The 15728-nt window shown below is 37.8% G+C and overlaps 1 long non-coding RNA gene across 1 annotated transcript in view; it reads right to left on the reverse strand.

Moving 5' to 3' along the window:
• The window catches only part of LOC148049737 (uncharacterized), a 32941-nt gene extending 20989 nt beyond the window's left edge, over positions 1–11952 (reverse strand). Inside the window, exons 1-2 of the long non-coding RNA XR_015698239.1 lie at positions 11819–11952; positions 10930–11009 (exon numbers count right to left, since the gene is read on the reverse strand). This is a non-coding gene — a long non-coding RNA (uncharacterized LOC148049737). The remainder of the gene's footprint in view (positions 1–10929; positions 11010–11818) is intronic.
• Between the last annotated feature and the right edge of the window lie 3776 nt (positions 11953–15728).

Raw genomic sequence — 15728 nt, forward strand, 5'->3', positions numbered from 1 at the left:
TACTGCAGTTGTTCATTATTTCTTGGAAACCCAGGTTTTATTTCTTCCATCATATGAGAGACAGGTACATCCTGTTTCCCAACAATTTATTCAGCATTTCAGGATGTAAGTTTTCTCATTGAACAGTTTGCCTCTCATGGCTCATAGCTGCCAGTTCATGGTTCAACCAGGACAATTCAAGGGAAAAAAAATCTTTAATGTAGTTCCACTGATGTGCACATTTATATAGGAATCACACATTCAGGATTGTCTAGAAATACTCAGTTCACCAGAAAAGCTCACTAAAGTCACTAAAGACCAGGATGAGATGAGGATTTTCAGGGCATTAGTTCTGTCCAAAATCAAGGCTCCATTGCAGTTCCCCAGCATCCTCCGCCAAACCAATCAGGAAGAACATTTTGCCAAGCAATTGACAATACAATATAAATAGAAATGGCTAAACAAAATTACTGTATTGGTGTCTTTAAAAAAGGGGGAGCTATTTTCTTATCTTTTTGTGAGGGAAGTAGGAAACAGTGTTGATTAGTTCATAGACAACTGAAGCTCTACTGGAAGTTTCTTCAGTAATTGGAAAGTCTGAAAGAGGGACATAGAATATTTGCACTGACTTTTTCAGTCGTAGCTAATTGGTTAGCCCAGCTAAGCAATGGTGGGCTAAAAATGTTATCAGCTCCAAATCTATAAGCAAAGGAGCTTATGGGTAAGGTTCTAAGGCAACTTAGATACCCCTGAAGGAGCATGGAAAGTATTATGGTGGACATTGGTGGTCAGAGGGTGAATTTTGGTCTCTCCAGACTAAGAGAGATAAAGAGATAATCCACTTGTACTTTGGATAACTGCTTCTCATGAGGAAACCACCAGAACTGAGGTGATTAGTTTATCAGTTGAGAGGCTGGGTATTGAGAGATTTCAATCAGGTGCACAACCATTGATTGCAGTGGTGCTTATAATTAATTGATCACAGGCAGTTACAGGTTTCTTTCTCCACTCCTACTGCTTCACTTGACTGGTCTTTTGTTGACCTCACCCCATTCCTAAGAGGTCTGTAAGGGGCATGCATAAGCACACCAATGTGTCTACCATCCCTGTCCTACTGTTTCCATTTATTCGTACCCATTAACTGTTTTCATGCTTATGTTTAAACTTATACCTGTTTTAAAACTAAATAAATAAATAAAAATAAACCACAATGCAACTTGTAATGGACATAAGATTCACAAATGTCTCACTTTCTTAATATCAGATGTAAACAAATTACAGTTAAAGAGAGATCCTCTGTTTGGCAGGATAAGACAAAACCTCTTGATGAATCAACATTCTTTTGGGATTAAAGAAAGGATTTTTTAAAAGAATTTGAAGAATTTGTTTTTTATAGAAAAAAGATTAACAAGCACCGGATGCAAGAAAATTTTAAACAGATAACTCAGATAGTAATTCTGAAAGATTAATTTTGTGGTTAAAATGCTTTAAAATATTAGAACTAAATAGACAAGGGCTGTATTTTAATATTGTTTATTTAATATTAAAGAATGTAGAAAATTGGTAAATTTTACAAAGAAAAAAAGTAATATGAGAAAGACTATGGTTGATTATAAGCATAGACTGCCCAATAACAACAACAACACATTGCATAGTCATCCAGATGTTCAGACTGGGTTTGGCATTTTTGTCTACCTATTGAGGCCTTACCAAGGACTTGGAATAGGCAGATCTGGATGATGCTACATATATCATCACAGGATGGAAGCTGTTCCAAGTAAAGCCACCTTTTGCAATTGACTGATAGCAAATTTGTCAGTGCCAATGAATTTATCAAATGGCACACCAGTTATATTGGGATTGAACCCAAGACACCAATTACTATTGGTACTACTCTTGCTTGCCATTGTCAGAGTTGCTCAATTTCTATCAGATGTATTTTGTGATCTTCTCCAGTTCTTTCTCTTCTATTATGCTGACTCCAGGCACTGCAACATCCACTATCCTGACTTTTTTGTCTTTCTTTTTGACAATTGTTAAGTCCAGGATACTATGTGGTAGGTGCCCATGGCAGGTGCCTATCTGTATGAATTCTAAAATCTGAAAGCAATTTAACCTCTTCATTTTCTATGTCTTCCTCTATTGTATAATCCACTAATTCTTGCTTGGAGGCAAATGACATTTCTTGCAGATGTTCCAATGCATCATTGTTGCTTCTTTGTCATGCTGCTGCTTGTAGTCAGTCTCTGTGATCTTCTTGCAGTGGCTTACCAGGTGTCCCACTGTTTCTTCAGCTTCTTTGCATAGGCAGCACTTACTGTCTGTTGCTCTCTTCTCAATTCTGGTTTTGTATGCCTTTGTCCTTAAGGCTTGGTATTGTACAGCCCAAATTAATTCTTCGGTCTCTATCTTCAACTTTCCTACTCTTAGCCATTGCCAGGTCTTGTTATTATCTGCTTTTCTTTCTAATGTTTTAATGTACTGGTTTTTTTCTTTGTTTCTATGTTGTTGTTAGGTTTGAATGTATGCTTTGTTTTGTGTGTTTGTTTTTCTGTTTTTTATTTTATATATTTAATATAAAATAATAAACAATGTTTTAAAAAGTTACAAAGTCACTAAAAATAGAGAATCAAAAACAATTGACAAAGAAACTATGTTGTAAGATATAAAAAATAATAATATTTCGATATCACTATGACAGTTGTACTTTAGTATCTTAGTATTTTAGTTCCAGAACACACAACAAATATTTAAAAAGATGGATACCAAGAAAACCATGTAAGTTACAATGTGAACAGCTATTTTATCCAGAAGAGATAGAGCGTCATGGGGTAGCTGACATCAGCAGCTTCTTCCTTTTATATCGACTACTGGGAGAAAGATGAGTGCTAGGACAAGATTTCTGCTTCAAAATGTTTCGAATACCAAATGTGATGAGTTTTAAAGCAGTCGAATACTGAAGTATGACTATATGACTTATACATTATCTATCTATACTATGTACTACTAAAACTTTTCTTGCCATGATATTTAACTGGGTGAAATAGTTCATCATAGAGCAATAATTATTGAACCAAGATACTTCAACTAGGCTAACTTATTGGATGTGCACAAAATCTGGGATCTGTGACTGCCAAGAGAATGAAATTTGGGAAAGTTGTGGCTGCTTCGCTGCTACTGGCTGCTGCTGTGTTGCTGAGATGCTTTTACAGTCATGGGATCTTCATTTTCAATGTTTCATGACAGTTTCGCACTCAGTTTCACAATTCCTCACTTCCTCCCCACCCAGTAGAAGAACTTACCTGCCTGTTGGGAAAGGGAAGCGGAGCACTGATTTCTGCAAGCAGTTCTCTATATAAAATATTATTTATTAATTCTGAGAAGTCATAATTGGAGCTTTATACCGCTAATTCTACAATTTTGCCCTAAAGATACTAGCATGTAATACTGGAATTTTTTCTTCTATTCTCTAAACAATCCCACATGTAACACTGAGATAGGTCACTGTGATTAACATTATCACTAGACAAAGAATACCAGTGGAATTAGAAACCATTTGTTCCGAAGTGTTAACTGATACCCTCTTTTGATGCTCACAGCTCTGAGATGAGAGTGGAATGCAAGGCAGGCATAATTTGATTGATTGCACCTGGAGGTTTTCTCACCCATAGCAGAGGTAAAATCTTTCTCTTCTTATGATACTACAAGGAATAATGAATTACAATTCAAAAAGGAAAGAAACATTGACATGAGGATTATGGCTAATTTTTCGTAATTGCACTTCCATTAAACATCACAATACACATACACCACACACAGTCAGCGCAATTTGGACTCTGGCTTCTTTCTTTTTATTAATGATTCCACTATACTGGACATACTATATCTGAGATGCAGAATTCTAGGCAACTATAATTCAGGCACGAAGCACCAACCACAAGTATTAATACTACGGTACCTTTCTATTAAGATTACAATAACAAAATATTGAAACTCTGTAAGTGTGTCTCCCTCCCATTTTGCCCAAGAAATTAGCAAGGGTCTCTTCTGTGATGTTTGCCATGCCTCCTTTTCTTTTGTGAGCTAAGTTGACCATTGTTTAATCTGCTGCTGCTATTCTTCATTCTGCCTCTGAAGGACAGATCATTACATCTTGCTTCGATCTTGTGGTTGTCCAGAGTTTTTCAACCCAGGGATATTAGGTTTAAATTGCACCAGAACTTCTCAGACAGTTCTCAGCATTAGCAAAAGAATACAGTCACTTGTTTTAACTTAATTGCATTCCATTAAACAGAAAATATTGACCTCAGTAAATATTTGAAAGAAGACATTTTTACGACATTTCCGTTGTCTCACCTCCAACCAGGGGTGGGTTCCTGCCAGTTCTAACCTCTTCTATAGAAGACTTTCCACAAATCTACCGTGCCATTTAGAACCGATTCCAGCTCCCTCCTCCTACCCGTCCACACCATGCTTGCCCCACCCACCACTCACTGATTGGCTGGCTCACCAATCGCCCCACCCATCTCTAAGAGTCCTATCTAAACCTTAAAGTCTTAAAGTTGTCAAGTTTGAATATCCCTGGGGTTTTTTTCTAAAGGGTTAGGAGTGCAAGAGTCTTGTAACTTGACAACTTTAAGACTGGCACACTTCAATGCCAGAAATCCTGAGCCAACATGACTGGAGGGGGAATTCTGGGAGTTGAAGTCCACAAGTCTTAAAGCTGTCAAGTTTGAACACCCTTGGGGTTTTTTTCTAAAGGGTTAGGGGTGCAAGGGTCTTGTAACTTGAACAGCTTTAAGACTTGTGTGCTTCAAATTCCAGAGTTTCTGAGCCAAAATTTGATTGCTAAGCAAGAGCGTTGTTAAGTGAGTTTCACCACATTTTACACGTTGGCCATGCCACCCAATCACATGACTGCCAAGCCACTCCCACCTGGTCACATGGTTGGCAAGCCACTCCCACCTGGTCACATGGCTGGCAAGCCACTCCCACCCAGTCACATGGCTGGCAAGCCACTCCCACAAAGCAGGCCACATCACAGAAGAGGTTCTAAAAATTTTTGAAACCCACCACTGCCTCCAACCCACCACAGAGACAGAATAGGTATTCCAGTTTGGACACTGTTTTCCCCTTCTACTTCCAATACAAGTTTTTCATTGCAAACCATCTATGATTCCTCCTTGGGGGTACTAATGATGGCATATTCAAGGACTGGAAGCGACTCAGTTACTGTTCTGTACTTTAAATGATATAAACATACCTACTTTCCTGTGCTCTTTTGCTCACTGTGGCCATTGTTTCTCGGAGTGCAGGAAAAGCTGGATGCCTGCCTTCTGCAGATGTGGCTAGTTACATTGTCTAGACCAAAACCCAAATAAATTGATGGGTTTTAGAAAAGAAGATTTACATCCTCCATAGAGTTTAGCAGAAAGAAGAGGTCCATGATATGGCTGCCTCCTTTCAACAAAAACAAAACATCTAACTGCTTATTTTAATAAAAATGAAAAAAGTCCTTTCTTAATAGAAGGTAATTAGTCTAGACCAGTGATGGCTAACCTTTTCCAGACCATGTGCCAAAGCATGTGTGTATAAACCCCCAAAATGCAATGTGGACATGGCCCTCGCATGTGTCCCACGCCCCTGTGTGTGTGCCCCACCCTTGCATGTTTCCTGTCCCCTGCACATACATGCCCCCACATGCATTCTGCCCCCTGCATGTGCTTCATGGGGCCCCACATGACCCACACATGCACACGTGTCTCCCACATATGCATGCCCCCACATGTGCCCCTCCCGCACATGCACAGTAGAGACTCAAAGACCAGCTGGCTGGTGGGAGGCATGTGTGGCAGAGCTGAGCTGGGGCAACAGCTCGCATGCCCACAGAGAAGGCGCTGTCTGCCACCTTTGGCACGTGTGCCATAGGTTCACCATCACTGTTCTTGACATTAACCTTTTCAACATTCACATGGTATCCAAAAATAGTTCACATCGCTTTCTTTCCAATCCAGTAAAATGGGGAATGCAAAGATTTTTTTATGGTAATAATTGGTTACTGATTATTGTATTCCACAGTGACAATACATACATTCTCATTAATCCTTTCCCATACATCTATCAGATCTGGGATGAAAATAAATAGATACAAATGATATAAATATGCAGATATAGAATCTTTAAGTCAGTTTTTGACTCCTAGTTTACTACCTGGACCCTGCAGTCAGCAGGATTTTGGAAATGGTTTGCTGTAACACTTTATCTTAGACTGAGAGTCCCCCAGATGTCTTTGTGCCCAAGACAGGATTAGAACTCATAGTCTAGCACCTGGTGCTTTAACCTCTATATCTAACTGGCTCTCCTATTTTAAAATTATAGACAAAACAATCAAGGTAAAACCTAACAACATTTAAAGTTACATTTCTGTAATGCCCTATAGGGGTCATACATGATTTTGAATAATAATGTACACCAAGGTGAGGTACTATCCCTGCTGCTGTTCTGCCTAGATTTGAACCTTCTCGTTCAGATAATCACAAGGATTGGATATGGTTGTAATTTCAAGAATGGGATTACCATCAACCATCTTCTCTACATGTCAAGAGTGAACGAATCATTGACTCACTAATTGCTGGGCCTGGATCTACAGTGTAAACATTGGAATGTCATTCATACAGAAGAACTGTGGCCAGACAGTAGTCAAGAGAGAAAAAGTAGTTAAGACTGATGTGGTGGAACTACCAGCATGTCATGTAGCGGACATACAGAGCAGTTATTTGGTAACTCAGTATCCCATAATCAGATGAGAACCAGGAGGAGGAGGCATGGAAAACAACAACATCCAAATACAGTGCCTCAAGGGATGAGATAGATCATGAACATCCAGCTCAGTGGAAAGAACAAGATCCATGCTATCAAGACATATGCCCTGGCAGCAATCAAATTACCTACTGGTGTAGTGCCAAAGAAGGCAGATGTCCTTATTTGTGTAAATAGAATTTAAATGTTATTTAACCAAAGAGCAATTGCAATTGAGACCTGTCCAAATATGTCAAATGAATAAAGGTTTGTAAGAGTGCATATTAAATATTTTGTACTTCTGAAAATCTTGGGGAAAGTTGTTCATATCTCCTAATAGTTAATTGGTCTTTTTGGCCCAATCCTATTAGTACTCATCACCTGAGTTTGCTCTTTCAGTATTTTATTTAATCTGGCTGTTCACAATATTATTTTTCAGTAGTAGTACCCTTTTTATGGGAATAGGAATTAGGTAGAACTGTCTCAAAATGTTCAAATAACTGTTTATATATAGTATTGTTTGTGAGATTTTGATACCTTTGGAGATAATTTATGAAATGGATTCCTTTGTAGGATCATGAACAGTGTGCTGACAGAATTTGTGAGTAAAGCAATTTCTAGGAAGGATTCCTACTGGGAAAAGAACATTAAAAGCTGAATGCAAGTGCAGAAATGAAGTAAACCTAAGCAAATTGTAATCCCTATATATTGAGTGGTGCTTTGGTGATTCATAGACATTACTGAATAAGTGAAGAAGCTGAAAGATTGTCAAGTGGAATCAGGAGAAACGATTTAAAATATCTGGCTATCACAGGATACAGTATTACAGTGCAGAGGTAAATGCTTCTTTATGGTAAAGGATGATTCTATGCATGTTGAAGATCCAGCTATCTACTCCTTCCATACTCCTTTTTAAGGGAAGTTTGTTGACAAAATGGTTGCCTTATAACTCCAGAGTGCCCTAGGAGCAACAAATTATCTGGACATTTTTCAATAAAACTTCAGGCTTGGTTATAGAATTGACACTGTATTTATTGCACTTGTCAATGACTTTAGGTGATCTCAGGATGCAGGGTTTCTCAGTGGCTTTCTATATCATTGATGATAGTATCCTTCTAGGCAGTTTAGCGGGTTGGTTGGGAGCAATGGTGAAATTCTTTTTTTTTTTTTTTTTGCTACCGGTTCTGTGGGCATGGCTTGGTGGGCAGGGAAAGATACTGCAAAATCTCCATTCCCACCCCACTCTGGGGCCAGCCAGAGGTGGTATTTGGCAGTTCTCTGAACTACTCAAAATTTCTGCTACCAGTTCTACCTGCCAGAATCTGCTGAATTTCACCCCTGGTTGTGAGTAGGAAACACCATATTAAGGTGATTTTTTTCTCCTTTTCTCAGGACTATTTCTGGTTGGAATTATTAGTGGGAGAGTGATGAAGCCTGAGATCCCTTTCTTCATTCCTATTTTATATCTACAAGAAGCTGCTGGGTGAGGAAATCCTTTGGCATGGGGTACAATATCATCAATACTTCAATGATACCCTATTGCATATATTTAACTGAGGCTGACCAAGCAATGATGTTGAAGTCCTTTCCTAGTACCCCTGGGTCATGTGGGTCTGGGTGGAGAAAACAGGTTTTAGCTCAATTCCGGTGAAACTGAATGGCTTTTCCATCTTTCTGCATGGGGATCTAGCTGGACTCTTAGCTCCTGCTCAAAGAACAGGTAGCTGCCATGGCCAATGGGGATTTTGCACAAGTTTATTGTGTGCACTAATTTCACCCATTCCTAGGTTGGAAGGCCTTGCTGTTAGCCCTATAAGATAAATCAGACTAAGAAACAAACCTAAACCTTAAGCTACTTCTATTAGAACATCTATAGTTACAGAAACTTGCAAGTCTGAATGTGCTTCCTTTTCTCCATGTTCATGTGAATTTGGGATGGGGTGGAGCATTGTCGGGTCATTTTAACAAACCACTTTCTTGGTTTAAGCCTTATCTATCTGTTGGTTGCCTTGGCAATGGAGCTTCCCTATGTCCTTCAAAGATCTCATCTATATTTGATGATGGTGACTCTTGCATTAGTCAGCTCACATATGGATTACTATAGCACAGTCTAACTGAGGCTCCTCTTAAAAGCACTCAGAAAACACAGCTGGTTCAAAATACAGTGACATGGACACTTTTTACCATTCATCATTAAACCCATATAACACAATTTCTATGCAAGCTGCATGGGCTCTCGAGTACCTATAAATTCATTCATAGCATGGAAAAGGCTACTAGTAGAAGTTCCTTTCTCCTATTGTTTCTGATTGTTCAATCAGATATGGTAGAAAGGACATGTTTCAGGTTCCTTTTCTCAAACAATCAATCTTGTTGGACTCAAAATGTGCTCTTTCACAGCAGTGGCTGCCTATATTGTGGAATAGTGTTTCCCCAGAGATTTGGATGGCTCAAACCTGTTTGCCTTTCAGTAAGCATTAAAGTCATGGCTATTTTGCCAGGCATTTGGGCCAAGTTGATAGAGAAACACTGCTGTTATGAATGCACTTTTTGTGAGTGGTGTTATTGTTTATCTTTGGGTGCCAGGGGTGTATATTGTGGATTTTTTTTACATGTTTTAATCTTTGCAAGCTACCAAGAATCACTTGTGTGGGAGGGAAGGAGGGACGGAGGTAGGTAGGTAGGGTGGGTGGGTAGGTAGGTAGGTAGGTAGGTAGGAAGGAAGGAAGGAAGGAAAGAAAGAAGGAAGGAGCTCTCTGAACTCTCAATGTTTTTATCTTCATCTTCTGGTTATTGGATTGCATAAGACCTCTACTGGTTGACCTGGTCATTCATAAATATAATCTCATCTTACATTTTTATACCTTTAAACATACTTTTATTCAGATCTGGTTTGGGGATCAATTTTTCATACCAAATTTCCATCCATTCAGTGTAGACTGGCTCCCTTGGGGCTCATTCTTATATTAGTGGATTTATAGTTTTTAAGAAAAGGTCAGTTGATTTTCATTGTATTATCTAGAAGCATCAATTAGCACCTCAGCCTGAAAAGTTACACACTTGAAGTGTGCAAAGCAATAGAGGCGATTACTTTGCAAAACAAGCTTCCTGAGCAAAAAGGGCCTTCCTAAAGGGTTAAAGCAGCTGTGTCTTCTGGAAACCTGCCCAACTATTTCAGGAGAACATGGAGCTAGCTATCCCTAGTTATGTGAGAATGTATCTACAAATTAACACTTTTCCTAGGATTGCTAGTGAAATAGTTCTGTATACATACTGTATATTTTTTATTTTTTTATTTTTGAAGCAGCTACCTTGAGACTTTTGAAGCATGTGACTGTTTTACTTCTCATAAAGTCCTTTCAAATGCACTGCACAGCTTTATAATTAGACCTTACTAAATCAAATGTGCTCATTGGTTAAACATGCATCTAGGTTCTAAACTTCCTTTCTGTTGACTTAGGAATCAAGAATTCCAGATTCTAGACACCTTGTAAGCATTAGAAGTATAGAACAGTAGGAAAATGTGTTCGATATGTTTGCCACCTTGATTTATTTGTAAAAATAATAGAAGTGAGAAAGAAAGAAAGAAAGAGAAAGGAAGGAAGGAAGGAAGGAAAGAAAGAAGGAAGGAAGGAAGTTAAAAAAATTAGATTGGTAAAAAAGTAACCTGAAATACATGTATTATAATTAAATTATTAATTTATTCAATAAAATTTAGTTACTATTAAACTTTCAAAAAGGACAGGTTTCTGAAATAAAAGGCTGTCCTTTATAATAAAGACCATATGGTCACTGTATATATAACTAGCCGATAACCCGACGTTGCCCGGGTATTTATTCATCCTAATCCTGTATATTAGGCTGGAAAAAGAATGAATTATATTTATATTGTTGCACGACACCCCCCCCCACACTCCCCCTGCCTCCTGCGAATGTGTGCATGACACCCCCTCCCCCAGGTGGCCTGTTTTGAACCTAGTAGACCTCCCTGCAGGCTCCGTGGAGGTGAAACAGGCTGCAGGTGGGCTCACACTACACCCTTTGCGCTCCCATGCACAGCAGAGACCCAAAAATCAGCTGTCTGGCAAGCGCAGTGGAGCTGAGCACACATACACACACACCACACACTGAGGGGTGTTAGGGGTGTCTTACCCCACAGTATTTTTCTCCATAGAGTAAGTCATCTGTGTACCAAGTATGGTTGAAATTGCTCAAAGGGTTTCAGAGTTATGCTGGAATATAAACACACACAGCCATTTAGATAGATGATAGATAGATAGATAGATAGATAGATAGATAGATAGATAGATAGACAGACAGACAGACAGACAGACAGACAGACAGACAGACAGACAGACAGACACAGTGATAATAGTTTTAAATGCTGTGTATAGAAATACATGGAACTTTTATGGAAGTTATTATTGCATCTGCTTTCTTTTTTGTTACTTTTTAAAATTAATTTATTTATTTTAGCCCCATATAATTTAGCAGAACTTTTACCCTGCCATTTCAACTTTCCAAAAAGGAGGTCTATGCTTTGTCTAATAACTACTTTATATGACCATGCTGATCTTTTACACATTTTTAATAGCAATAAGAAAAATACAATCTGTAGTGACTGCTTCTCAACAGGCTCCTGAATTGGCAGCCAGATGACAGGAACACTATTCATCTTTTGCTGGTTTCGGAAGCAATCGACCAAAGATAACAGGCTGAAAATTTATCTGTTGTTGTACTACAAGCAGACTGTGACCAAGTTACTGGCCCATCACTTTGACTCCAGATGGGATGTTTGCTCATAACAGAGAGAAATGTAATTGTCTGAAATCTATGAATTTCTAATTTAAGTATTTTCTATTACTCCCATGCAGATTTCAGCATTGCAATAGATAGTGTGCACAATTCTGAAGGAAAACTATTTTTAAGTATCTAACGTGCATGTATGTTTTCTTTAAAATTCCTTTTTAAACCATTACAGTCCAAATGTTTTTATATGGTATGAGCAGCGTACTTTTTAACATTTCCAATGACTACTTACCGAACATTCATACCATTTCCTGTGGGGAAACTTTTGAGCTTCAATCAGTGCCTGAAATTGCTTATCCTGGCATTTTGAGTGGAAAGTCAGTCCAAGCAAATATTACATAAAGAAATCATGTCAAATATCATCAGCGCTCATTTCTTTCCCCCTTGCTTATTTTGAAAATCCATTTATCAGCGCTTTTTTTTTTGCAGCACAGTTACATAAAGAGACAATGTGACATTGTTGTTTCTTGTCTTTGCTGTTGTGCTATATAAAGTGGAAGAGAGAGATTAGATAGCGCAAAGAAAAACACAGGCTGGAGGAGGGGGGGCAAGCTAGTTTAGACTGGCAGAGCTCCATTCATTTTACATGAGCTATTTTGATTTACACCAGATGACAATGTGGCCTCATGCTGCATTCAGTCAGACAGGAGTGTAATAAGACATCATTTGTCCTGCAGCAAGTACTCCTGAGGCGCAAATGGCTCTTTACTAGACTTGAAGGTCAAAATACATATATGTGCCAGAATCGTGTAGCAATGAACTTTATAATATCTAATAGGTCGTTCCATCACAATTGGTGTAGATAAAACTGAATTACTATTTAGTTATGCCATCATTGTGATCAAGATCTGTCCAGACAAATACATTAAGAATCATAAAAGTGTATATGAAATGGCTAGCTCCAGATCAGTAGATGTAGCTTTTGTAGGTACAAGACAAGAGTGATTAATGCAACGTTCCTAAATATCTTTCTGTTCCTTTCTTTAGGAAAAAAAAATGGCTAAGAAACTTAAAAAGAGGATTTTCAATTATTTTGGATGCAATAATTTTATTTATTTATTTAAATATGCCTGGACTTGTCTGTATATCAAGAAGACTGGCACAGACACCTGATTTTGTGTGCATGTGTGCTAATGAGTGTAGTTGTGGATTTATTTAAATATTTTCTTATATTATTCTTATCCCTATATTATTCCAATTTTACCACAAGATTGGAAAACGAGAAAGTTTCTCAGTGAGTTGGAGATGGAGGATGGTTAAAAGCCGACCCCTCTATTCAGTACCCTTTAGTAATACAAAAGAAGAAAATGTTCAATTTTCTTCAATAGGTAGCAGTGATCTTTGGTGAACAAGAACTCCTAGTGTGTGAATACAGGAACATCATTCATTACATACTAACTTGTTGAATAGTCCACTGATTGCCCCCAAGAATATGTGATGGCATTCAACACGGAATCATTTTATGTTCAAAATATTTTACTAAACAAGTTTTCAAAATCAATATAAATAAGACTAGTTGCCTTTCTTTAAGTGTATGGGAGGATATTTCATGTGGCTAGCAAACTTATTTATATAATTAAGGTTAGCCCTTTACAGCCATACAAACAAACCCCTTAACATAGAAAATGGAGAGTCGTGTTCTGCTCTCACTTTGTCTTCTCTTTGTAAATCCCATGGAGGCCTAAAAAGCCAGAAGACTCACATACGTAGGGACTGATAGTGATAGTGAACAACTTGTCTCCAGAAATGTGAATACTTGAAGTTTTTAAGAAGAGATTGGACAGCCATTTGTCTGCAACGGTATAAGGTTTCCTGCTTAAGCAGGGCATTGGACAAGAAGACCCTGAAGATCTATTCCAACTCTGTTATTCTGTCCTATTCTATATTATTCTGATCATATTACTGAAATAAGTAGCATCTTACAGCTGTTTCAAATGATAAATCTAAAACTCTGTCGGGTTCCAAAAAAATACATGTGTCACATATCACACTCAAAAAAGTGCAGATTAAAAGAACAAGGCTGATTGTGAATGCATTGCCTAAAAACATGTTTGGAGGGTATCCAGAAGATCCCAACTTGTAAATTCTAGCCTCAACTGAGGCATCAAAAGTACCTCTAAGCTCCCATTTTCCTATTTTCCTTTGCTAAAATGCAAAGCAGTTATGATCTTTCTCCACAGCCACTCCTGTTGTCCAATAATTACTTTTAACCATTTTAAACAATTTTAAATACTTTTTATTTTTGATTGTTACATATCTCAAGTGCTTTATGATAAGAAAGTTGGGGTATCAATAAAATCAATAGTCTTTCATGTATTGATGGCCATTGTTCCTGTACCTAGATTTGGAAAATTCTGGGATAACACTTCTCAGACTTTTAGTATAACAATATCTAAGTCTAATGTTGCCCATGCAACAGTTTTCCACTTATCAAGTTCCCATTATCTGAATAAAAGATTTAATTTTCCATGATAATGAGTATAATATCTAGGGCAGTAATGGTGAACCTTTTCAGATTCAGTGCCCAAACTGGAAAATGCGTGCATGTGCATACATGTGTGCACGCCGGAATGTTGGAAATCTGACAACCAGCTGGCCAATGTGCATATATCTGTTTTCTGGCTGTTTTTCTGGCTATTTTCAGGCCATTTGGGGCTGTTTTCAGGCTGTTTTCAGGCCTGAAAAAGTGGCCTAAAAATGCCCCCAAAATGGCCTGTTTTCAGGTTGGCTTTGGTCATTGTTTGGGCTGTTTTCAGGTGCTCCTACACCCATGAAGACCAGCCAAAAACCAGAAGAGCAGCTGGTGACAGCACATGTGCTCACATGTGCCATAGGTTCACCATCACAGCTCTAGGTATCATTTGGAATGATGCCTAGCTAAGAGCATAAAATTCCTATTTATGGGGATCATAGTAAATATGTGATTACAAGAAGTCAAAGATGAAACAGAAGATGTCAAACACGCAAAAAAACATTTTTTCTTCCTTTTGGTAAAATTGCTTTTGGGAAATGTACAAATATTTAAAACAGTGGAAACATTTGAACAGCTAGAGATAGTGCTTCTTTTTCTGAATAGGTATATTTAAATACATAAAAAATAATTTGCTGTTTCACTTTATTATCTCAGGGCCACATTAAGATTTTTATTTTGAAGTTCTACTCTTTTGGAATTCCTCCAAGCAGCAATAAATCTATTAATCAAGCAGATAGTACAGCTACCAGCATAAGGCATTTATGCTGGATTTATAAGGATGGGAAGAAAGCTAAAGCTACCTTAAAATACTTAAAATGACAAAATTGAACAAATGAGGAGTGGAATAGTTTGACATGGGGAGATACAATAGGAAAGAAAATTGGCCCTGGGCATAGGCAGAAAAATGGAACCATAAATCACACAAGACACTTGTGTGTGTTTATCCAGGGATCCAGATGTTCTTCACTAAATGTGTAACAAGTTTAGAATTATTTTACACATGGTTGAAAAGAAATAAGCGCAAATGAGATTCCCCTAAATTATGTAGGCAAAACATATTCAGCTATTTTCCAGAATCCTTTTTGTTCCCCAGCATCTTCAGTGAAGCTATTAAATCAGAATTCCAAATCAAGCAGCCATTAAAAAAAAAAGACTGAAAGACATAGTTTGGAGAAATAAAGTATTATATGGGTCTTGATAAAGATTTCATTTTCTAACAATATTTCTCTAACAAAGGGCTAGGAGACTACAAAAGGCTTTCTCAGTCTCAGAAAGAAAATACAGTGCAACAGTCCACATATTCTCCATGTATTTGGTTGGCATGGATGCAGTTGATATCTTCCTACCAGTAATTGGTTTCTTCCAGGATGTAAATCCACAATAACCTAAATTTATTGTTCTATACTTTTTTCTGGTATAGAAAAATGTTTTCTCACATTAAAAAAGTCGGTAGCAAGTACTAAAATCCCGAATTACCCTACATTCTTCTCATCTGTCCACTTACTTATTATACCTTAAATCTTTGGCTGAATGTGTCCAGTGATTTTACATAGGAATTGAATAGTAAAGTAAAACAACTGAATCATGTTGAAGTCCATAACACGTGTATCCTTTGTCCAAGTAGAAACTTTGTATTTTTAACTTTCTGGAGATAGTCCTTATAGATAAG

The sequence above is a fragment of the Thamnophis sirtalis genome, unplaced genomic scaffold (assembly GCF_051295495.1).
Source record: "Thamnophis sirtalis isolate CommonGarterSnake01/CBP01778 unplaced genomic scaffold, rThaSir2_p1.2 scaffold_1, whole genome shotgun sequence".
Classification (NCBI taxonomy): domain Eukaryota; kingdom Metazoa; phylum Chordata; class Lepidosauria; order Squamata; family Natricidae; genus Thamnophis; species Thamnophis sirtalis.